This window comes from Symphodus melops (genome assembly GCF_947650265.1).
Source record: "Symphodus melops genome assembly, chromosome: 14".
In the NCBI taxonomy this organism is placed as follows: domain Eukaryota; kingdom Metazoa; phylum Chordata; class Actinopteri; order Labriformes; family Labridae; genus Symphodus; species Symphodus melops.
The window spans coordinates 19,202,188-19,227,371 of record NC_136704.1 but is presented as its reverse complement, the minus strand read 5'-3'; the positions used below and the strand labels follow the sequence as shown (position 1 = coordinate 19,227,371).

At 39.5% G+C, this 25,184-nt stretch overlaps 1 protein-coding gene across 2 annotated transcripts in view; it reads left to right on the top strand.

The window, feature by feature from the left end:
* Positions 1 to 25,184, top strand: part of LOC306834844 (cadherin-20-like) — a 121,685-nt gene that overhangs the window by 37,880 nt on the left and 58,621 nt on the right. Inside the window, exons 1-2 of one of the 2 annotated variants that reach the window (XM_079361067.1) lie at positions 5,038 to 5,444; positions 24,150 to 24,255. The gene's annotated coding sequence lies outside the window, so the exon portion shown is untranslated. Of the gene's footprint in view, positions 1 to 5,037; positions 5,445 to 24,149; positions 24,256 to 25,184 lie in introns of those variants that run through there. The other variant, XM_079361068.1, reaches the window with a different exon arrangement.

Genomic DNA, 25,184 nt, shown 5'->3' with positions numbered 1-25,184 from the left:
TGAGAAATAAGAGGAGGGGTATCAATAAGTTGTAATGTTACCTTTCATTTATGCTTACTCCAACTAATTAATAAGCCCTTGAAAAAGTTGAAGTTGAAGTGGGGTTGTATGAGGTATGATGCCAGTTAGCTCGGCTCCTTTTATTTTTTTCAGAAACTGGTCTGAGTGCCAAGCAAGCTAAACTAAGCTAAGCCATACATCGCTAATCTGAAGATCAAGAAAAAATGTGTTGTTTTTAGATAATGTGTAAGGGATGTTAAGTTGTTATCACTCCAATTAACAACAGTTTCCATTCTGTTTTTTCACAATAAAATTAAAAAGAGGTAAGAAACAGCCAAGTCACCTTAAGTTAGCTTGGAATTGGGGGGACGCTGAGGTTAGCTACAGTATTTAAAAGCACAGTTAGTTCGTTATATTGCAATAATGCTGTGTTTTTCTGGATTTTCATCGTGTACAGTTTCTTTAATACAACAGTACCACATTATCAACAGCCTCTAAGCATCCCAATTTATGTGTAAAATGGCTGCTGTAAGAACACAGTCTTATATATAGAACCAGGATAACATTTTTACTATAGCCTAATGACACTTGTTCTTTTGCTACTGCTATTATGATCCATCCTAGAGCATAGAATTAACTTGCTAAATGCTCCCGCTGAGATTTAAATTGATCACTTTCAGGTATTTATAGAGTGAAAGTAAACTGCCTGGCTGAAAAACCTTGTCAGACAGTACAGAGCTCTCTGTGACAAGTCCAATCCAGTCTGGTCATTTTTTTCCACTACTTTTTACAGTAACAAGGAGCTGAATCATGTATCAGACAGCCAGGACCAGCAGCCACTGCACATGTCCATCACATCATAAATGGCAGTTTGCATGACTGCGGTCCAAAAAGCCACTGTCAAACAGCCAGCTCGTCACAAAACAGGCAACTGTCACACGGAAGCGATACACTGCCGACAATTAGGAAGCTGTCGTTGTCATTCCCTACAAATCAGTCACATATGAAATTGACCAGAAGTACGGAATGGAAGGAAAGACGTTAATATTTTTCCTCCTTCTTTGCTTCACTGTTTTCTCTCATTATCCCGCCTTGATGCTTCACAGAGACTTTTCCCATCTGTCAATTCTCACTAGGCATTTGGCCATCAACCACAAAGGGAGGGCATCTGGCAAGTCCCAAATTCAGCCTTTGTATGACTTCCAGGAAAACCGCTGTGTTTGTGCACACTGAACGGAACAAACACTAAAGAATTAAAAACAGGGAGAGGATGCTGGGGTGTTGTTTTCTGCTCTTTTATATATGCAAAATGTAAAAGAAAAAACATTTCCTGAATTGTCTTTATTAACTCCCATGAAACATGAATTCCAACTATTTAATGCATGTCTGAAGTCTGGCCCACACTAAATGTGAGAAACTCTAAACAGAACACCACACACAAACAGGTTAATTCATCAACAACCTAAGTCCTGACTTTTGAATTTGAATATCACAAAATCTCATTTGGTCAACATAACTTCAGTGAAGGTATAATCTTCGTTCATTGTTTTTGGACTTTTTTTTAAATTTTTATTTACAGAAATTCAGACAAAAACAGAAAAAAAAGTCCCCCCCAAAAAAATGGAACCTTCAAAAATTGTGACTTTGCTTAGTTCTGCCAAAAGGGGGATTCAATTCTTCTATTGCGATATTTATACATTTGCAATTTACTGTGCAACCTGGGTTTGTACTCTTGGTTTGACTTTTCAGATCAATCTGGTCCTGACTCTGGCTTGCACAATGTGTGTAGTAATAAATTCAAATTTGAAGCAAATTTAAACTTAAAAGACTGAAAAAATAGCATTCTCCTTTGTCGCTTTCAAATTTCCTTATCTTAAATTAAACAGCTACAAGATGGAACTCTGATCTTTCCTGAGATGTGTGTAATACTAAATGATATTAGAGGATCTGTATTCATTTTAATCAAAAAACTTGTCCTCAAGTTCAACCGTGTGGCCATCTGTAGAGTTTTAAATGTTTTAGGACAATAATGGATGTAAAACTGCAAATTACTTACCAGAAATAGGTACAAAAACGGTTGAAATGTTAGATTGTGCTCATACTTTTATCTGAAAAAGTCTTAGAATTCAAATGTTACAAAAAGGGTAAACTGAATTTCAAGTCATTGTAACCTGTCTGAAAGGCAGCAGTTTGTGGTGACTCCAGTAATATGCAGGTCAAAATACAAAAAATAAAGTAAGCAGTAGTGTGAAAAAAATGGATGTGAAGGAAAAAAAACTTGCCCTATTTTTAATGATTTCTTTCCCTGACACTTTCTGTTCCTGCATCTTTGACAGTTCATACGAGCATCATCCTCATTTTTTCTTCCTTTTTGCCTTCATTTTTTTATTGCCTGTGTATATATCTAGGTCTTACTTTAGTTTCATCTCAGCTTGTCTGTGTATGTGTAGGTGTGTGTGTGTGTGTGTGTGTGTGTGTGTGTGTGTGTGTGTATCTGTGTGGGTTTACCATGCTGCTCTAATTGTTTTCTCATCTCGCTCTCCAGGGATGTGTAGGCCTGGCCTTATTATCCCGCCTGATCGATGTGATTTATAGGTTTAGGGAGCGAGACATGCAAACTTTCTCATCTCCTGGGGATAAACCGAAGAAATCAATCACAAACTCTCACTCTGTGTGTGTGTGTGTGTGGGCCAATCCAGACCTGAAAGCGATCTTCTCTAGAGACCATGCTGGAGGCAGCAGCACTCTTTAAAAGCAGTTTATAGTCTCAGTTTTACTTTTTTTCCCCACTCAAATACTCAATTTTATCTTTAAACTAGCACAGAGGTTTGTGTGCATACTTAAAATAAACACCTGACACACCTAGAAACACACTATTTAAGATGTACCTTTTGGTGTCATTTACCACAATTGAGCAAGTTAGTTTATGAAATTGAAAACGGGTTTTAATTTGCAGTGGCACAGAGGTTTTTGCTTGCTGAAAAAAAAAAAAAATCAAGTCAACTCTCATGAGGACAGCAGGAAACCATATAGCTGTATAGAGAATTTCTACAAAGATTTGATGGTAATTGCTGTTTTGTTTTCAAAGGTTTCAGTTTTTTGGCGAGACCCTGAGAGAAGCATCACTGTGATCAAATAAAGATCGACTTGAAGCTTGTTTTTTATTGAACATAGTTATGACTCAGGCCTTTCAAAGACAAAGAACAATGGATTAAAGTTACTCTGATTACCTTTCCTTTAATGATGCACCGTATTGTGTACCTGGCAGACAGGTGTGTGAAGTTAAATCAACATAAGGCATGCTGTGTTAGCCACAGCGGTGGGAGCTTCAATGGGATCGATATCATGCAGTTTGGCTTTCACAATAAACCCCAAGGCGAAACAGCGGAAGTGATGTGTAACACATGAAGAACACTCATGATCATTTCCATCCGGCTCAACAACACACTCAATCTGCATCCGGAAAGGTCAGATTATCTTTTACCTCCAAATGCAGTTTAAGATAATCTTACTGACATGTTTTCTGAGAAGTTGTCCAACTGGTTACTGGTGGTAGTTCTCAGCAGCTGTTTTTTTGTTTTTGTTTTGTTTTGTTCTTTTAAATACTTAAATAATCTGGTTTACACTATGTTACGCTTCAAGGCGTTATAATTATTATTACAATTATTATGTGTAGAGCTGCACTTCATCTGGGTTTTCTGGTAACACAACTTGTACGCTGATGATACTCTGATTTACAAGACCAAAACGTTCTTCATTATGGCATGATCACAGCTTAATAAAAACTTTAAAGGAGGACTTTAGAAATTCTGAAAAAGCAATACAAATAACAAATCAAAAGCAGAACATTTGACAGAGCCAAAAAGTCTTCAAACACCCGTCTTTTCTCAGCACATTGAGAGCTAATAATTGACCAAATCCTATTAAATCTGTTGACATCATTGACCAACATTGCAAAAACTCCCATTTGAAGTGTTTTAGAAAATTTTCAGTTAAAAAAAATGTCAACACTGTAATTATAAGCTACATTTACCTGACATGACTAACTGAACATCTCTTCTTCAGCAAGGTCTGAATTGCATTTATTGAGTAAATTGGCTGCCAATGAAGCGACTAAAGTAACTTGTTAAGCGTTGTGAAAAATGTAAATTGTGGTTCTAAGAAGGAGTTTCAAAGAGACTAATGGCATTAAAGTTACATCACAATGACAAAGACCTGATGTGAAATGAAGAGCATCTTCTGTTTTCTGAAACTGAGCTTGACATAAGATCTCTGGCTCTCAGACTTGAGCTTTTACTCTGACTGAGATTAGTATGAAACATCTCTGTTTTCAGCAGCCGCTGATCTCACCGGAAACACTCCTCAGCCTGCGGGGGAAACAACCAGCTCACAACTGTAATGCTGGATGATTTTTATCTGTTTTCCTGTGACTCAACATCTTCAATTAACTCCAATTAGACTCGTCAAAGGACAATTAATCATTAATCAAGTGAGGGAGCTGGGTGGTAAATATTTACTTATTCATCATACATATTTCTTGTTTTGCTCATGATTATTTTATGAGCCAATTTTCTTATGTGTGCTTGTGATGGCTTGCGTGTGCAGCATTTCATCTAACGTTTGCTGTCCCTGGTGGCTCATTCATCATGAATGTTGGACCGTAATCTTTTCTTTCATCCCGGCTTGAGACAGTCTGTTGATACGATCTAGAGGAGAGCGGGACCACAAAGTTAATAGACTATCACTCCCCCTAAAAAGAACTGATTGTACTATTCAGGAGGGTCACAAACACAGTGACGGGTCGTCGCCAGAGCGAGAAGAAAAGAAAAACTGGGGGATAAGTGAGTGGGGTGAAACTGTGTGTATATTTTGAGTCCTGTGGGTTAATTCAGTGCCTGTTTCTGCTAAGATTGCCGTGTCTAAACATTCATGAGCTGTGCGAGGAAGAGTTGATGGACGGAGGGAGAGAGGAAAAGGAGAGGAGGGGAATGGATGGAGCAACAGCGCAGCGCTCAGACACAAGAGGGAGAGCTGGAGAGGAGGCAGCTGCTGTGTGAGCCCGTCCACACCGCAGCTCTGAGCAGGTAGGAGAGGTGAAGAGAGAGAGAGGGAGAGAGAGAGAGAGAGAGAGAAGAGGAGGGAGAGGAGGAGGGAGCAAGACTGTCTTTTCACCTGAAGATTACTTTGTCTCACATTTCTCTCACCCCGAGCGCTGAGAGGAAGGAGCTGCAAAGACAGAACGGAGTTGATCAGGAGGTGCCGGTCCTTCTTGCTCTCTCGTTTTTCTTTTTTCCTTTTTTAGTCTGCATGGGAGGTCAGCTGGACTACTGTGCAAAAACCTTTTAAATCTTGTATTGGAAAGACTGAGAAATAGAAACAAAGTGGCACATCAGGAAGAGGAAGAAAGTGAGGGAAAAGTTGAACTGCAAACCTACACCTGAAAGGTAGGATTTGTTTTTCTCTGTTTGGGTTTTGTGTGAGTGAATGCATTTGATTAAACTACATCATCTGAACTGGCTGAAACTGAACCTCACTTTTTAGACTGAATATCCAAACTCCCAAAAATATCTACTTTGTTTGCAGAGCATCCTGTTTCAAGGTATGTTTTTAAATGTTGTTTTTTAATTTAAACAGTGATCCTTGTGACTTTGTACGTGTGAAAAATTACAAAAAATGTTTTGACCTTTGGGAGCAGCAGCTCCGTCATTTGTTAATTAATTTCTGTGTCGTTGGGACAAAAACGTAAAGAAATAGTTTTTGAAAGAAAGACCATGATTTTTTTTATTGATTTTTTTGCGGAAGATTAGCAGCAACAGAGCAGAAAAGAGAAAGAAATTTGGACAAAAGAAGGAGAGATAGTGCGAAAAAAAAGTGAGAAAAGAGGAGGTGGAGAAAGAGAAACTCAAGTGTGAAGGAGAGTTGGACGGGAAGAAACAGAAACAGAGAGTAGAAGAGGAGTCTGAGAAGAGGAAGAAGAGAAGGGAAGGAGGGTTGGAGTGGCCATGGGGGGCTCGCTGGCAGCCGATTCAGTAACCAAGGCAGCTGACATGAGGAAGAGCCAACAGGGGACAGTGGGATTTCTATTTTTCACCCTCCCTGAGATACGCCAGAGCTCTGCCAAGTCCCCTGCCTCATCCCCCCGCGGATAAAGATTTCATTGTGCCTAGCCGTGACCGAATTCATTAAGCATCAACATGTACTCTCCCCTGGCCGCTCTAGACTCTCGCTGACGCTCTCCCTAAACTCCTTCTCACCGCTGAGATTCACTCTCCTGTCATCTGCTCCTCCCCTCGCGCCTTACCCTATCGATTGGCTCCACAATCAGCCAAACCGCAAACAGTTGCATTTTGTAAAAGCTCTGCAGAGAATAATGTGCATGGCCTTTGGGAGGGTGTTTTTGTCTCACAAGAGGAGGGATACTTTTGGACGGACAAGTTTAGGATGTTACATGGGGTCTCTTTGGAAGCTGATTTGGAGATGTTTCTGGAGATTTTAAAGATGGCCACTTTGCTTCATTTTGGGGGAATTATACTTTAATGCTTTACATATGGAGGATAAATTTCAAAAGTGTATATACTGTTGTCTTGGTAAAATGTCAAACACTGTAAAGGATATGAGAAAAATAGCTGCCAGAACAGTTTGATGCTAGTGCAGAAAAAGTAGACATAATTTTTGAAAACTAGCATTATTTTGAAAGTAGCATTGCCTCAGTATAACGTCTGCATCTACCTCAAAAGACACGCCTCTGACTTACATGCACAAGCGCCATTGGTCAAGAAACAGACCTCAACTCACGCTTTGAGTGTGGGCTCTTGGTGCATAGAGTAGAGAACAAGCAGGGAGCCTGATTGGTTCATAAAATTGGGGCCTTGTGGCAGACATTGGTCAAGGTTTTTACATGCTTACAACTATTACATGACTTAAGACAATTTCAACCAAAACCTTAAAATGTGTATCTGGAAAAAATGACAAACCCCACCTGTAAGATCATGAGGTAACTGTATGTTGAAGTAATCCCAGGTTAAATCTGTGAGCGCTAATGGCTTGTTCTGCAAATCATGTGATAGTTGACATCACTTACAGTAAATAGGCTCTCCTCTCCTGGCACGGGAGAGCAGCCTCAGCCTGGCAGCCCTGCAGTGTTCTGCTCACCAGAAGGCTTCCAGAGAGATGGTCAATCAGAACACAGTGGGTAAATGGGGAGGGCGACCGTAAAGAGACAGCATTGTATCAACTTATCGTATCACAGACTGGTTTCATGAAATATGACAATGAGTGTAATATGCGATGTTGAATAGTTTACCTTTTTAGGATATTCAAAATGATTCAATTTACATGGTCGTGTCTTGTCTCTGCATGATGTTCTCTAAAAAGCAGCCGTTTGTGTTATTGTTTTTAGTTTAGACTGAAAGAAGTGAATGTGCCTCGTTTCTCGTCCTTCACATAGGTTTGTGGAACACTAAAAATTATGTTGCAACCGAATTTGAAGATTTTAAACAAGTGACATTTTTACAGGGTTGAATGAACTAGCCAGAAGTCAGCTAGATTTCTAAAGACGCCCCCTGCTGGACATTAGAACAATGCAGCTCTTTTGCTATGATTTCACTATTTTAATACAGAATACTTTATTTTTTCTGGAAAAAAATATCAATTTGTAATATAATATCCCAAAAGTATGAAATCGCTGCTCCTGAGTTTATTGATTTCTTTTAAATTTGAACTGACCAGGTTACGACTTACTCTATGCTTTTTATATGCAAAAAAGTGCATATAAGAATGATTTTTTAGGAAAGACACCAGATTGGTTATGAAAGATATCATTCTTCAGAAGTAGATGACTTAAATAGGAGTAAGTTGGTGTTCAGTGTATCCATCACACTGAAGTCTTTTCATGCCTCTCTACACACTGAAGACCGAGTCAACCCTTCAGCTAAAAGGCTGGTAAAAGGCTCCTCATTGTTTCCAAGACGTGAACACTTTGCTTGTGGTGGAATCAATAGCCCAGTAAATTCTTAATTGAATGACTGCGGGGCTCAGAGCCTGATGGTGCTTTATGGCCCACCAGACGGCCCCATTGAGAGCACGAGGAATGACAAGGACCCTGCTGGCATTGTTGTGGTCTGGGAAACATTCATGTCAATCAGCGCGGCCTGGCAGGCGACAGCGGCGGTGGGAGTGTGTTAGCGCTTGTACACCTGCCACATTACGCCTGAGTTGAGCCTGGTGTCGTATGACCTCTAAAGCTTTTGTTCCTTTTCAAAACACATCATGGAGCCTCTTTTTTTTATTTTTTTAGCGTTATTCAACACCAGGGAGAGGTTTGTTAGATGTCATCCAGGTGAATAAAGGCAGAAACCACCCTCAGCGTTTCTGGGAAGAAAGTTGGCAGCGAGATGTATGTTTTGAGTACACAAAAGTCCCTCGTAGTACTTTGTAGCAGAGCTGTAACTCATACGTCTGAGTTGTTGATGGATTGAATGACCTCTGGTTCCCACTTCAACACAAGCACACAACTACAACGCACACTTTCGGTCATACTTATTTCAAGCTGTAGAATCTCACCAATCACTCGACAGTGAAAGTGATGCTAAAGAGCTGAAATGTGTATGCTGTAATAGAATAGAAATATTTGGGCGTTTTAGAAAAAAACGGAAAGATACGTTTCCTTAACTTGTTATTTCAGACAACACTTAGGCCAAGACTTCAGCAATGATATTAAAAAAAAACATTCCTAGATTTAGCAAAAATAAGTCTACACATTGCAGTTTTTAAATGAAACAGTCACGAGCAGCACTTTTCAACTAAAAAACCTGTTCAGTAGTTAAAGTTAAAGAAGACATACACGGTGGGCAAATAGACTGCAGTAGCTAAAAATATGACTGTAATTTAAATTGTCAGCAGCAACACAGGGAACAGAACACAACCTTAAAGAACACCTAGAGCGAGTAATAAGTTCAATCCCAAGGCACTCTGGGTTTTTAAACAAAGGCAACACTTCCACTTTTCCCTCAGCGTTCATACAGTACAATAATGTTCATTCGTGTGTAATATATGCGTGCAAGTCACTGTTTGTGTTTAAGACTGAACAAACTCCTCATTGCCTGAGTCTGATCATGCAGCAGAAGATGCAGGTTTTCATTTCATTAAGCTGCTCCTGTGACTCCCTCCGAGCTCAGACAGTAAATTATTTCATCCCCTCTTGGATTGAAAAAAGTAATTATGTTTTCACTCCTTATTTCCCCCCCAAACTGACTCTCATGGCAATGGATCTATTGAAAATGATAGTTGCTTAAAGTAATAGACAGAAACAGCTCATCTCTGAAATTAATTTGAATTGATTCTCTCTAGTCTCTTTTCCGGTACTCAAATCAAGTTTTTCAGTCGGAAATTTGAAACGTTCAAGGCCGCATGTAAAAATCAATTTCCAAATTAACCTTAACAAAAGGATGAGCTGTCAGTCTCAGCAATCCTCATAGTGGACAGAACATCATTTAAAACCTGCAACAACGGTTGAATTTAAACATACCGCAGAGCTCCTTTGTGTAATTAGTGATTTCTGGTAGAAGAAAATACATCTCTGTCTGTGTTTGTTCAGCTGAGCAGTGTTGAAGCTTCTCCAGGCTTCTCTCAGTACATCAACATTTTCAAATAGTTTTGATACCATTTGTGTTAAAATATGCAACCTGTGCTATGTTATTGACTAACAGTATTGAAAAGTACCTAAGCTTTCAATCTTCAGTCATATTTAAAACCAAATCTGCTGTGAGTGAACGAGAGTGAGTTCTGTCCAAATTGCAAAAGTACATTGGCAACATTTTGGTATTTGTATGCTGGAGCCATTTTTGTCACTTCAAAACAAGAAATAAATTGGGCATCGTCACAAAAAACTAGGCAGAACAATTAGAGGCGGTTAATTATTATACTCATTGTAAACCTGGTCAGATATCTAAACTATTCTGTTATCACACTCTGGATTGGGAGCGGAAGGAAAGCACCTCAAATATATTCCTAAACTATGATTTGCAATTACCTCAAAATCAACCTCCCCACCTCCACCCCTTATTGATTTTTATAACAATCCATCTCTGAGGTGGAAAACAAACAGCTCATCGACCTTGAGGCCAGAATAAGCATCTCATTGCATAAAGAAAAGAATGTGACCTTGGTCCTGGCAGACAGTGATTATGTTTTATTGGTCCAGAAAAAGAGCCCAATACTCACCAATGTACTCTGAGAGAATAAAAGGGAGCGCAGTGAGAAATGAATTATAGTCCCTGGAGTCTGTGAGCTCCAGTCAACTTTTTCTCTCCTTTAGCAATGGAGAGGATGAGTCGCCATAAATCTGAGCCACAGATCCATTACATTTCTGGACTCTGGAGCGCACGCTATCTTACTACTCTCAATTTGTCACTCCATCTAAGCTCCATTGATCGGATATGATGGTAAAAATCTGGCATGTTAATGGTGTCAATTCATGTATTTCTAAAAACATGCATTTGTCCCTGTGTGTATTTAATTTATATTAACCGTTTGTCTGAGAGTTGCAAAGAAAATTATTTCCCTTGTAAGAAAAACTTGACCATTAATCATGAGGTCATCATGGTTCAGCATCCTCAACAGACCTGCTGTAAATCTACAAGAGCCTGAACAAAACGGGATTTGGTGGAAAATGTTGGTGGGAAAAATGTATTAATTAATAATACATGAATCAATATAGTGAATGTTTAAGTGGATTGAAAAAAAAACCTTTTTAATTTCCTCACTCGCTCTCTCCCTGGTTTGCTAATTCATCTACGGTCATCTACTAAATGAAGGCATAAAAGCCACAAAATAAATCTTTAAAAAGGGGGGTCAACAGATCTAGTGTGAAACTACTGTGGATTAGCTGGGGTGTTCAGCTACATGTGCTGCAGACAGTGCTTAGAGTAATATAAGATCGAAGACATTGTGCTTGGATGGATAAACGAGGGTTGACACCTTTTCAGTCATGGCCCAAAGCATTTCCAGGAAGCAGCAAAAACTGGAGCTGTTCTTTCTCGTCTGAACGTTGTCATGGAGACGATTTGTGGACACTTCTTGCAGTTCAGTCTGCATGTCTTCAAAGTGAGACTCTCTTTCTTTGTGAGAATCTTTAAAGTACCCAACCATCCCTCTTGGTCAGTGACATGGATCGGTGCAGTGAGACCGATATCCTCGATAAGTCATCCTCGATAAATCATGCTCAGAACACTCCGGTTCCCAACCCAAGTTCTTGCAGCCTGAGCTACCGCTGCCCCCTTTGATGTAACATGCAATTCAAGTTGTAGGAAAATCTGGTCTGAAAATGTACTTGGTTGGAACATAGCAGCCGGAGCATATAAAACATTATCTCATAGATTACTGTTCAGCTGCAAGAAAAATATCTAAGAAATATAGAAACAATTAACTACAATTGTAAAAATTAGGCATTAATTTCTGTAAAGATTGAAAGAGAGGTGTTTTAGATTTAGTCAAGACTTTTAGATGACTAAAATAGACGTTTTTTTCAGAAAAGTCCATGGCCTCTGCTGATACATTTGTATTGAGAAGCTTTTAGCATTAAAGAACACTGTCAGCAGGTGAGGACTAAGAATAAAGAATTTGTTACAAATGGCCTCTTTGTTGCACGCTTCACTAAAAAAAACCCCTGTTCTTCCTTGGCTCATAGCCGAATGTTCCATTAGATTTAGAAAGAGAAAAAGGTGTAATATTTTTCTTTCCTGCGATCATTTGTATTCCCCTGCAGGACCTGAAGCTGATTCTTCTTGTTTTCATGCCCAGGCTTGATGTGAGAGCTGCTACTAGAGTGTTGTATTTGTGTGTGTTTTCTTTTGTCCACCACCCGTGCATACATGTGTGGGTGTCAGAAGGAGGGTGTTTGCATCAGCGCAGATTGATTATGAAATCTGACCCCTGGAAAAAGTTTCCGGTCCGTATTCTCTTCCTTGAAGTCCAATCCATTAACTTCAAGTATCAAATTCATCCCAACAGGTGTATGTAATAAACGATACGGGCCTGTGGCTGCCTGCCACAGATGCCAGGATGAAAGGGAAGCTAGAGATCAAGTGCTCTGCTTACACACACATACACACAACATACCCTACACATTTCACAGGGGCCCCCGTGCAGCAGCTATCACCTGCATCATCTGCAGCTGTGAGGGAAGTGAACGCATCATGCCATAACAGTTGTCTGATGGAGGTTTAAAGCGCTTTCCTTTTTTGACATTTAGAAGGAGACGCGACAAGTTCTGAGGTTGTTTTATTGTAAGATCGGCGCTCTGATTGGCTGGGAAAGCTTTTATCTGAGTATTCCCCAAACATCCTTTTTCTGTCTGTATCCCTGAGCAGCCAATCGATAGAGCGAGAGTCGTGTAGACAAAGAAGACAAAGTCAGAATAGAAAAGTCTTACATCTGTTTCTTCCCCGCTGTTTGCTGAGACATGCAGGAATTTTTAGTTGTTTGAGAAGAGAAAATAAATGTTTGCCAAAACTTTTTGACTTACAGCACTCGAAGTAAAAAAAGTTCAGATTCATCCACTCCTTTTGAACGTCAGGCAATATGTTTCCATGTGTGCATCAATTCAACCACTCTATTGTCTACTGAAATAAGTATTGGTCGTAATAATACTTATCATTATGAATTTCTTGTAATCGGGTTAATTTAAAAACGAGGTCAGAAGTGCATCTCGAAATAAAGAACTCTAATTGCCAAAAAGATAAAGTTCAGCAAAGGAATGCATGACATATTCTAATTCTCTCTCTCTATTCTCTTTTACATGTTACTATGCATGGAAACATCTGCATCTGGTGGTTTCAGAAAAAAATAGCTTTGAAATAAGTTTTGGGATTTTATTTTTAGTGTTGAATGATACAGTACATGTTGCTGATCCTCTCACAAACTATTTATTTGCTCACGCTGAGCTTAAATCCCTCATGTGCTGTGTTCATGCTCACTGTTTGATGGGCCCGACATCTCTAACGCCTTGTTGCAATGATGGGTGGGAGTGGTAGGGCGGGGTACCTACCCCCTCCTCCTGAACACACAAACACAGACGAGTTGTTTGATCTCACTCTACAACGGTTCAAAAGAGATCTATGCCTCAACTGCCGTCATAACCCCCCTTCACACTTCATCACCCGCCCTCCCTCACTCCACCCACACACCCCTCCCGCTGGTGTCGGTATACAGTATTTCCCTTTGAAATCATATTACCTGTGTCCTCTCTTCAAACTGAGCGGTGTATAGGAGCAGATGAGACAGAATGGGAGAGGAGAGGGCGAGTGAAGTGAGGAAGCAACTGCAGTAAGAGCTCAGTATCAGCTGTCTGCCGGAATTTAGGGAGGATTTGTTTCTCACCCTGCTGTTTTCTGTCTTGCGTATCTAACATATTAAATATGAGGACATGTTGTCTCATTAGGTAGTCATGACATCAATCTGTGACGGGAAACCACAAACAGTTCGAGCAATATGTTTAGATTTTGTTTGGCATTGAGAAGGCAATTTCTCGTAATGGTTCGGTCTTTTTAAGGTGAATGCTACTTTAAATTAGTGTTTTAAATGAGCCTTTTAAATCCTAGTTTGTATAGTCACCGGGCTTAATGACAACAAAAGCTGTATGAAATGATGACCCCTTTAGTATCCTCAACAGTTGGTATAGCAAATGTGCTAGCCAGCGATTGTTTGTCTATACTCTTTAAGCTATTTGTATGGCGAGCCAACAGTTGCTCATTTTAACATCTGCGCAGGAACATTAGCATTTTCCGAGCATGGATTTAAATCATTAAGCAGCCATATCATAACTTCATACGGCTAATGCGTTAGCTTAATCATTCTACTTTAAAAAAAAAAAAAAAAAATTCTACTTTAAAAATCCACAAGCTTTGTAGAAACAATAGCATTTCCTGGAGTGTCCATTTTCTTGTAATTGAGTGTATTCTGCTAATTTAAACAACTATTTTAACAGTCTTAAATGACCAGTCATTGATCACTGCATTGGTTTCTGGGACATCAGAACAGTTTTTGGAGATCAGCTAAACTGTTAATAGGCTATAGCAAACATGCTAGTGAGCAGTTGCATTTTTACGATACACCAGGAATGGAGCAACATTTGCATTCATTTGCCAGTTTATACACCTGTAGTTTTCTTCTGTTTACACAAAATAATTTGAGCACAACATAAATCTTACTGCTTTTGTCTACACCCACTTCTGAAAGAAAAATCTAAGTTATTGTTTAACTACTTTTAATTAGATGTCTGTCATTTCTTGAAAAGTCCCTGCAAATCATGCTGAATCTGTATTTTATTATTTCAACAAGTGACACTTTCAACTTTGTCATTTGATCCAGTGATACATACACATATTGAAAAGTGCAGCTTAAACTACACCTAAGATTGTATAAAATAAGAACACTTTCCCACTCGTATAGATGTAGACGTTCTTGTCTCCACCAAGGAAAAAAAGATGTTAACAGAAATATTTGAATGAGTGTTATCGATCAGATTAAAACCAGACAATTGAATGAACAATAAATGAAAATGAGCTATAGTATGAGAAACCCAGCGTAGTTTCAATTTAACAGTCAAGATGCTTTTCACCTTCCAAATCACAAGACGAGTACTTCTGTTTGATATCCAGGAGTGCAGCTCCCAAAAGATGAACTGTACGTGTACATCTTTGCTCGGTAATGGAGAAATGTTGGTCGGGGACATGGGCACAATGCTTCTGCTTCACTTCTTAACAAGAGCGGCGAGCACTCATGGCCATATGTTTGAGTAAGTGCCTGTCTTGTACAACAAGCCAGGCTGCCTAGTCAAGTGGGGCCTGGGATCCATGTTTGCAGTCACTTCAATTCTTAAATCCTACCTTTAAATATTTGAAGAGCCAGACACGAATTAAGAACAAGGAGCGGAGAGTCTGCACAGAGCACATGCAAGAATAGGGGTGCATTCATAATGAATTGTCTCCCTCTTGATTTATTTCAAGGCCAATGAGCATACAAACAAGAGCGAAATTAACTTGTTTTACACACTTAACATGTGACAGGAATGGCAATTGCTTCTCCTGGCTTTGGTTTAAAAGGCTTTGATGTTTATTTAAATGGGAACTACATATTTTCTCTACAAAATGAGTGAGAAGTCTTGGAAAGATAAGTCCTTTATTTTGGGGTTTAAACCTTACCTTCTTTCTCGCGTGTGCAAGTCATCTTGAGTTTGTCATTTCTGACATTTCCAAGAATATGTTTTTGAAAAGTGTCAGACAACATCCTGTATGCAACCACGGGAAACATTGGAGCCACTGTCAGGAATAAAATGGGAGTTGTGTAGTCTTGTAACATCATGGTCTACTGAACCTGCTGTTGTTTCAGAAATCGGTCTGTCTTACTCCAGAGGTTTCTCAGTAGGAAGCTTCAGATGGATACAAATGTTGACTTGCCTTCAGACATAACTGTGGTTGGGGTATTTTTGTGGATTGCATCATCAAGATTGATTTATTCTCAGGCTGCCCCAGACTGAAGAGTTTTCTGGTAGTTATCTCAAGCCAGTGTTGAACTAGTCTTTTCACTTTTTCTCAACAATTTAGTAATTAAAAATATATCCATTTCAAAATGTATAGTCTGTCTGTCTGGAAATTAACAGTCAAACCCGAATAAGACGCGTTGCACACAGGTTTTCCAAAAATTGAGGATGGGCTATTTTCTGCAGTTATCAAAATACATTTCAAAGACCAAATCAAATCTTGAAAAACTTTTGCATACAGACAGCTGGACGGTTGTGTTTAAGATTCTCAACGACGCTTCAACAAAACACTGAGTCCCATCCTGCTTGTTCTCGGGTGGGCGAACCAACCACACACTGCAAAACTAATAATAATCATTTTTGCGTCGGTTTGTTTTGTAATGGGAATTGGAAGCACACAATCAGGAGAGAACCCGTATTTGAGAAGCATTTCAAACCTTCAGGGGCGTGTTTTATTTGCTTAGTGGATACTCTAATCTGTCATTTCAACACCGACAGTTTTACACATTCTGTGCTGCCGGATGGATTTGTTTTTATGGCTGAATGTTTATTAGAGCAGCTGAAGTAAATGACTTCTCTTGAGGAAAACACTACAGCGCCGTTTCATTCCCTGCTCCTACAATTACACAGCTCCATCGAGTACAACACATTTTGTTTACTACAGTTTTGAGATGATAATTTGCAAGTTTACAGCTCTGTGTCCCAGGCTTGTAAGGGAATCTTGATTAGTATTCAAACACAAAAGGAGAGTGTGTAAATCTGTTTCCAGGAATCCGTATGAATATAAGCAGAGTGAAATGAATAAAAATAAATGTCAGACTCTGATATGAAAAGAAGGCGAGATAGACAGACAGACGTATGCAAACAAAGCCGGCAGAGAAAAAGCGGGATGGAAGCCTGCTGAGTGTTGGACTGTGGATTTGTCTCCTCAGCTGCTGGCTAAGTCTGTCATCTGTTCAATGGTTGAATCAACATCTGGTGAAACCCTGCATAAACACAGCTTGCCGAAAAACCACCGACGGAGAGGCGGTGAGGGAGAGGGAGAAGCTTATACACTTGACTGGGTGTCACACTTGTAATGCTCTGACAGTGAGAAGCAGATAGAGCTTTTTCAGAACACCTCAAGTCAATCCTGTTGGAAGTAATGCATCAGAAAGCTGCTGTAATAACATTACTGTTTCCTGTAATAGAATAAAGCTCTAATTCAAGTCATCACATCACATTTACTGATCTTATCAACAGGTCATGACTCGAATTACATACAGAGTATAATAAATAATTCAGAAATTCTGTTTGAGTCTGACTTATTTAGTCTACCTTGCTCCTGTGTCTGCATTACAACAAAGAGAGCACAGAAGCAGGTTAGAGGATGCGTGCAGTTGGGAAAGATGAGCCGAGGCAATGAGAGGAAGAAGAGATCACACATGATAGAAGAGGAAGCATCTTATAGCCAGAGGAGCAGATTCACTTCTGCTTAATATCATCTGGGGGAGCTCAGTGTGCATTTCCAGGAGGTTTGGGGTGTGAGCTGGAGGTCTGCAGTCAGTCTAATCTGATCTGAGGAACCAAGACAAGACCTGGGATTCAGGTTCAGATGAATGTTTTATTAAAGAGGCAACCACTGTGGTTGAAATGAAACAAAGCCAATGCAGGAGTGTAGAAAACTGCCAATACTTTAGTGTCCACCTTAGGTTGGCCTTAAAAAGCCTTACAATCCACCCATTAAAACACTGTTAGTCAGGCACATCATAGGTGGTTTCCAGGAGGCTAAAAGGCCTTCCCCAGCTCTGTTTCTATATTGACCGAAAATAACTTTCCAACATGGCGAGCAGCATTATTGGGCTTTAGAACTCAAAAAAAAAAAAAAAAAACTGCTGAAACTGCAGCCATGTTTGATACAGTCTGTGACTTCATGCCTGATTCTGTGGCAGCATTATGAAGAAGTTGCAATGCAATTTGCTGTTAAATGGTTAATTTCATGCAGAAGCCTCAATGATGTCACTCACCAGTTACTTAAGGGGTTTGAAAGTCTGTTCATGGTAGTTGTCGTATACAATAGGAATGTGCTCTCAAAATCTCTTTTGGGATGTGTAGGTATTTATTTTTTTGTGAACAGCACTAGCTATTTGGAATTTATGAGTGAGTGCACAGTTAGCATGAAAGGACTTTGAACAGAATCAGGACCACAGCAATACAGCACTGTTTTACAAGTTATCATTGGAATCATTGGATGGATGAGTTGTATAGAGCAACATGCCATCAAATATGTCGCCAAAGCTAAACAAAAACAACTCACAGATTACCACTTTAAATGCGTGTGCAGACAGCGTTTTAGTCAGCCTTCACAGGCCATCCTCAATATGTCAAGTTGTCGTTCTATTTCTGGGCAGCGGGAGAGAGACGTCCTATATCAGTGCCTGCTCAGGCCCGTTTTATGGGAGACCTCCTCCCCATGCAGTTCAAGTCAATTGTCAACATGATTTATGGAGATGTGAGCTATCTCCAGACCGGCTCCTCAATCTTCCTCTGACGAATTGCTACCATCGGCCGTGTAACCGTCATTTGTTTTCTTCACTGGGCAATTTTCATCCACGCTAACAAATTAAACCTGCCATGTTTTTGAGGAAGCTATTTTTTCCTTCCCTTCTTCTTTCTCCATGTATGACCTGTTCGATAATTACCGAAGATGTGAATCTGACTCTAAGAAGTGAACTTCACAGAGCAGTTTGCCTCTTCTTTTTTCCCTCCTGCAAGGCTCCAGTATGAGTAATATACAGGTTTTAATGGAGGTAGAGCGTCGTAACATTTAATGGCAGGGAACATGACACGTTCGGAGTGTCACATCTCACAAAGACACGCACCACTTATTGTCCCAATCATCTCATACAGCTCACCAACACCAATACAACTTGATTAATGTGACTGGTTTTTATGAGCGGGATAAAAGACTCTGCATATTACAGAGGCAATTATAATACCCCTGGAAACTCTTCTAAAAACAATGGAAAAGCTCATGCAATCACCGTAAGTGGAGGTAACTTTTTAAAGTTTGGCTATTTAAGTTTTTAATTGACTCCTCTCAGCCAGCGCTAAAAGGAAATGAGGGTCCGACGAGCAATCAGCCGTGTCTTCATCCAGGAAGTCTGACCTGACCTGCCTGCAGATTAAGGGAAATGAACAGCCGGTGGCAAGGTGGCTAAAGGTTGGAGAATTCTGAAAATGCAGCAGATTTGACCGGCGAAAAAGACCTGTTTATCCATCTGCAACCTCTCAAACAGCAAACAAAGTGCTTTGTCTTTATGTCAGCAACATACCTTTCCAGCAGTCTGTCTAATTTCACAGTTTCCAAACAAACTTTTCGCACAGAAGCGAGGCAGTGAACCAAACCATTGCAAAGATTGAAACAAATTTGCATTGAGTTTCAAATCCCACAAAATATACAAGCGTTAAGTGATGTTAGGAAAAGGAATAGTCATTCTGCAATTCTTCAATTCATTTAGCAGACGCTGTTATCCAAAGCAACTAATGTCAGAGAGTTAAGTACAACACAAGCAAGGCTGTAGAGAGCAAGAAACAACATCAGTCAGTGCAAACAGCTTTAAGTCTGATCAGATACAGGTGCTGATCAGCAGCGCAAAGTGGCAAAAACTACATCGACAACTGTCCTTGAGATTTCTAATCAGCATTAAAACCATGCTCAATATCGTCATTGTCATCATCAATATCATGAATATTGATGATAATAATCAATATCAAACTTAAGACTCAAGTATGTGAGTCTTAAGTTTTTTTTTTCCTAAAGGTGCAAAGGGTCTCGGCAGATCAAATGGAGTTTGGTAATATGTTAATTATAGTTTGTTCGACCATTGAGGGACTACAGAATAAGAGTCTAGTTAAAGACTTTGGGGTTCCTGTGTAGCCAGAACTCCAAACAAAAACAAAAAAACTGACTGGGACGTGACTGGTTGAAATGAAGGTTAATCCAATGTTCATTAGTTTGAATTTTATCCACCAGCAAATAGGGTCATATTGAAACAAATCAGATATTTATTTCCTACGTTTTTTCATGTTTTGTAATTCATCACTGACCTGTAGAATAAAGTGAAAGAATTAAAGAAAGCACGGCACTCTGAATGAAAAGTAATCGGGCTGAAAACAGCCACGATGGTGATTCATGGGAGTTGTGGATTTCAGAAGACAGGAAGCAAAGCTTTCAAGACTCTTCATCAACCCCCCTCTCTTTCTTTTACTTTCAAACAACACACATAAACACACAATCACACTCTGGAGTAACCCCACACACACACTGTCGGCTGAGAGAGATGGATGGGGCGGCGGTGGTTTCTGATTTAGTCCCCACAATGAGGCTGAGTGATTTTCCCTGTGGAGCATGTCTTGCCTCTTTTAACCCTGTAAAGAGAGATCTGCCCCCCCCCCCCCCCCCCCCAACGAACTACCTTCCTCCACCCCTCCCACTCAAAAGATTGCCTCCCTTTTTCCTGGTGTGATTGTGGAGATAATCACTAATGGATGGAGGTCTGGATGCTTTACCTTTGTCTTACGGAGGAAATGCAGGGAGACAGAGCATTAAAGTTGATAGTGAGATGAGTGTTGACTGTCTTCTCCCATACACTGATAAGAAGATCTTGGAGGAAGTCAAATAATGCATGGCTATCTCTTTTTATATCACTAAATAAAACTTTTAAGCAGCAAAATGAACAACAGTGCTGCTTAGGTAAACAGAAGGCTCTGAAAACCCAGACAAACGACGGCTAAAATAGTTAGTGTCGGGGCGCCAGGTATCCTGGCGGTCACAACCCTATGTGTTATGTGCGCCCTTTGCTGAATGTTGTCCTCCCTCTCTCCCAACATCCTGTCTCTCTCCAGCTGTCCTATCTAATAATGGCCAATATTGCCAAACTAAAAAAATAAAATAAAAAAACTTTTGAACCCTTTTTTTCTGACTTTTTTTTATTTATAAAAGTGTATTAAAATATAAACAACGTTAATGTCTACCTTCATGTTAACAGACGATTCTGAGCCTGAACAAGAAACTAGAGTCAATATTGGACAAGCTTTTACACAATTCAATTCAATTAAAAATACTTAATTTTGCCTGGGGGCCAATTCAAAAGTAAATTTTAATGATAGATCTGTAAACGAGATGGTTCCACTGGGGCTCCATCCCAGGACCTTCTATGTTCAAAGCAGAAATAATAACAGCTACACAATGGAACCAGATGACAAAAGTAAAAAAAACCCAACACAATAGCAAAAGCTTTGCGAAACAGTGGACATTAAGTCCGACTAGCCTTGCGCTAAATCCAGATATATTACTGTACCTTGTCTTTTGACAAATGTTTTAAGCATCATTTGTCTACAGGATACACTGTACTTCTTGAAAAGGTGTTTCATTATTGTCGACCTTTCTCATTGTGCTGATTTCGCCAGCAATAAAATGCCTGTATGTTGCTATTGTATCTCCTTTTGTTTATCAGAGAGTGAACGGTTCATTGTCTTATTGTCTGTAACCATTGCAGTAGTTTTTGCTAATTAGCTAAACAAAAACAAACAAACTGAGCAACAAGGTTGGTTTTACAAAAGCACGAGACATCATTGACTTTTTATTGTGCATTGGACACGGGAGGATTGTTTCCCTCCAATTCATAAATACCAAGACCTTGAACAAAGCCCAAGACAGCAATGCATTACTCTTTTTATACACAAATCCCTTGAATAAACAGCAACAACTGTTCAGCACAGGAAACAAATAAAACGCAAGAATCACTGATTCACACACACACAGCCACAACCAAATGTGTACAAACACTGGAGCGCCTGCACAGCGTGATCTGTATACGGGCGTCTGTTACCTCGCCTCAGGGTGGGCAACCTTTATTGTCATGTTTAACAAATGTGCCGTCAAAGCTGCACTTTAAAGATGGGACGTGTCACAGGGGGCAGGAAAGAAGCCCATTCGCCTGCAGGCAACATGGACGAACGGTCTGAGACAGAAGGGGAGGGAGGAGGAAGTAAACACAACAGGCTGCAGCAACAATCCTTGACATTTTGCTATGAGCGCTTGTCTTAACGGCTGCTGAATGCAGCGTCTGAGGAGAGGGATGATAAATATCTCAACGGGTGAAGAGGGAAAGCTTGAGCCAGGCCTCCACAGGGAAGAGTTATTGGGTTTGAGGTGCGGAGTCTGAGACGCACAGGGAGTCCATTTGACTTTCATCCAAACGGAGACAAATCAGATGGTGGCTATGTGCTACAAGGCGAAATCTCCTGACTTCATAAAACCACTCCTCTGAGCATGGAGTATATTTAAAAGGAAATGATTCAAAATGGTTGATTGCCATTCATGTCGAAAAAAAAAAGTAGTAAGTGGTAAGTAAAAAAAAAAAACAGACCTCAAAGTCCTCAAACACAATATAAGTAGGTTATTTAGCCATTATCTTCTAGCAACCATATCTGCAGTATTATTGACCATCACCTTCCAAAATTGTTATGTTGAATCTTCCTTTCACCCCGACCGCCTCCCTACAGGTGATGTTTTCAGACAGAACACAAAAACAGAATGTGTTATTTGCACAAATTTGCACCTGTGGGCTGTTTTTATAGATGCTGTTTATACGCCCCAAACAACCAATGTACTGACCTCAGATCTCACCAGGAACTCCACTTATTTTTCTCCACTCTTTCTTCTGTTTTCTCTCACCTTAAGGAATAAGACTTATAAAGCTGTGCTATAATCCTGAAAGTTTGGCTGAAACGTCTTGTCCTTATCTCACACTGCCCACTGTGAACTGGTGGTCTTTTTTGTTCCCACCCGCACATTTTCATTCGATTTGTAAACAATCATGTCACACCAGAAATAGCTTTGTGCTATTATGAACACACCACTGTAGACAGAAAGGGGCTTCTTGGTGTTGCATCTGTTTCTGAAAAGCACAAATATTGCAAATATTGAAGGAAAAATGAATGAGACATAAGATCAATGTCTTTGCTTTTCTTCATCGTTTTTGTTGGTCAAGTTGAACTATTACACTCTTTAAGGCATCGTTCCAAAAGTTATTTAAACTTTTTTATACTCTATCGCTCAAATGTGTTTTCTTCCACTTGTCATTAAATACTATGACTTCATCACTTTAGGGATCTCTTTTGTGTCCTGTCAAGAAGTTAAATGTATCATCTGTGAGAGGCCTATTTTTTACCCTAACACATTATTATGTTTGTCTTTGGGTGCCATAGTGTGTCTGTGTTAAGATTTGTTTTCTTTAGCGGAATGTTTTCTGCTCTCATTAAAAACTTGTTTTCTTTCTGTCATTCTCATGGTTCAGCCTGTTTTTCGCTTTGGAACCATAACTTACCAAGGCCAGTTTTCTTCTTATCCCTCACTATAGTTGTATAGCTGTTATTAGTTATCCTTAATATCGGTTTAAAGGCCAGTTATGTTTTTACATAACTATGAGTTGACCTGGGCAGCTGTGGCTCAGTTGGAGAAGTCATTTGTAAGGTCGAGGGCTCAATCCCCATCAACATGTCGGATGTGTCCTTGGCCGAGACACTTAACCCTGAATTGCTTCCGCTGCTCCGTCTGCAGTGTATCAATGGGTAACTTTGGTGGTCTTACTACATAGCAACCACTGCACACAGTGTATGAACTTTTGGAACCCTAAATCATCCATTTCAAGTCCAGTTTTCTTTATCCGTAACAACATTTGGTCTTTTATGAGGTATGCTTGAATCTGCTTGTTTTCTTCTACCGTATAATGTTTAGGCCTGTTGCAAGAAGCCATTAGCTTTTTCATGTAGCCACATTTCCTTTAAAAGACTTAAGACCTGTTTTACATTTAGCATGGTTTAAGGGCTTTTTTCCCCTTCTTTCAAAAATGATGGGATCTGTTTGAAGTTGAATTAATGCTGCCTTTTGAAGGCAGTAAAAAAATGACACAAGATAGACTTTATTTTAAGGTGCCTTATTGTATCAGTTGTTTGGTCATTTGTCTTCTTTTCAAACCCATGAAAGGTTTAAGGTACTCTTGAACCTTTGTTTTATAGATATTTTAGGTAAACTGGGCAGCAGTTTCAAAGCAGTTTTATTTTGACCTCTAAATTTTGTTTGAAGTGCATTTAGCATATGTTTAAAGACATAGTTTCTTCTCTTCTAAGATGTGGCAAGCTTTTTAACCATGCATGTTATCATTCCCTCTAACACCTGAGGCAGTTCGTTGCTAGGTTCCCTTATGTCCCTGTTTAATACTTAACTTATAGGTAAGTGTTTTAGTTACTGGTTAGACTCTGGCCTAAGGACAGTTTGCATCCTTTTAACACCAGAGTTTTGTTTTAATCATAGTGGCCTGTTTTGCTCCCTGTCTAGCACATTGTTTGGCCTGTTTTGAATTAACATTAACCTTCTCTTGATGGACTGTTTTCTCTTCCGTCCTGGTATATAATTGCCTTTCCTACTTGTAATGTTAAGAAAACCCATCATAGGTTTGATTGAAATACTTTAAATGACCAATGGATTTATTAGTATTGTGCCAATTCATAACAAATGTTATCTTAAGACACTTAACCATATGTGAATCTATTTCCTTTTTCACAGGTTAGCCGGTTCTCCTGGGTGAAGATCTGTCATTTGACGCATTCATCGCCTCCACTGTTCACCTGAATCTGACTATTAGGATCCATCTTCTGCGTCTCCACTTTAGGTAGGACCTCTACATTTGCGAACAGGGATTATTAACAAAGACATTTTCTGGCATTTCAGTGACAAAAAGGGTCAAAACACTCAATACAAAGTCAATGAAGACACATGATGTTTCCTAATTTTGCCTCTATTGCTTTCTGTCTTATTCGGGACTGATGTTTACTTATTCTCCTTTGCTTACCACAATCTGACAATTTTTTATGGAGAAGAGATATTTCATTATGTGTGGAAATCAATTCCCCAAAAGCTTTTTACTATGTTATTTATGATCTTATGTACATAATTTAAAACCCTTTTAAAGTATTATAAGTTCATTCCAAATAATTTTTTTGAGATTCTGTTTATTCTCTAGACAGCACATCACCTATTTTTCCGAGGGGGAATTTTGACGCATGGGAGAAGAGATGTTAAAAAGTGGCACTGCTAGTTCTGTTAGCGTGGCTAGGGTATCCCATGATGCTTTGAGCAGCAATAATTATATACAATCAATAAAGGAAAATTTGGATTGACATAATGTGAGCTGCCACACCCACACAATCGTGAGAAATGACCTGTTTTGAAACAAGGATTTTTGTTTGAATATATTATTAAATCAATCTGCACTGAAAGCAGAAATTGCAACAGATTTTGATTAATCACCGTGACTACTTAAGGAGACAGGTTTTATCTGCTTGTTTGGCTCAAAAATTAAATATGTGTAACATCTGTTGCCTCTAATGAGGAACTCTCGAGAATACGAGTTGGCTGGCGTGGGTGTCACAAATCTCAGCAACTGGCAGGCTACCTGTTGCTTTATTAGAGGGCTATTCTGAATTGTATCATTTAAAAATGTGCAAATGCATCTGTCATTTTGTTTTAGGGAGCGATTTAATTGTTGCTGTGGCTTCAAGATTGCATTATTTCATCCCCCTTACAAAAAGAAAAAACACG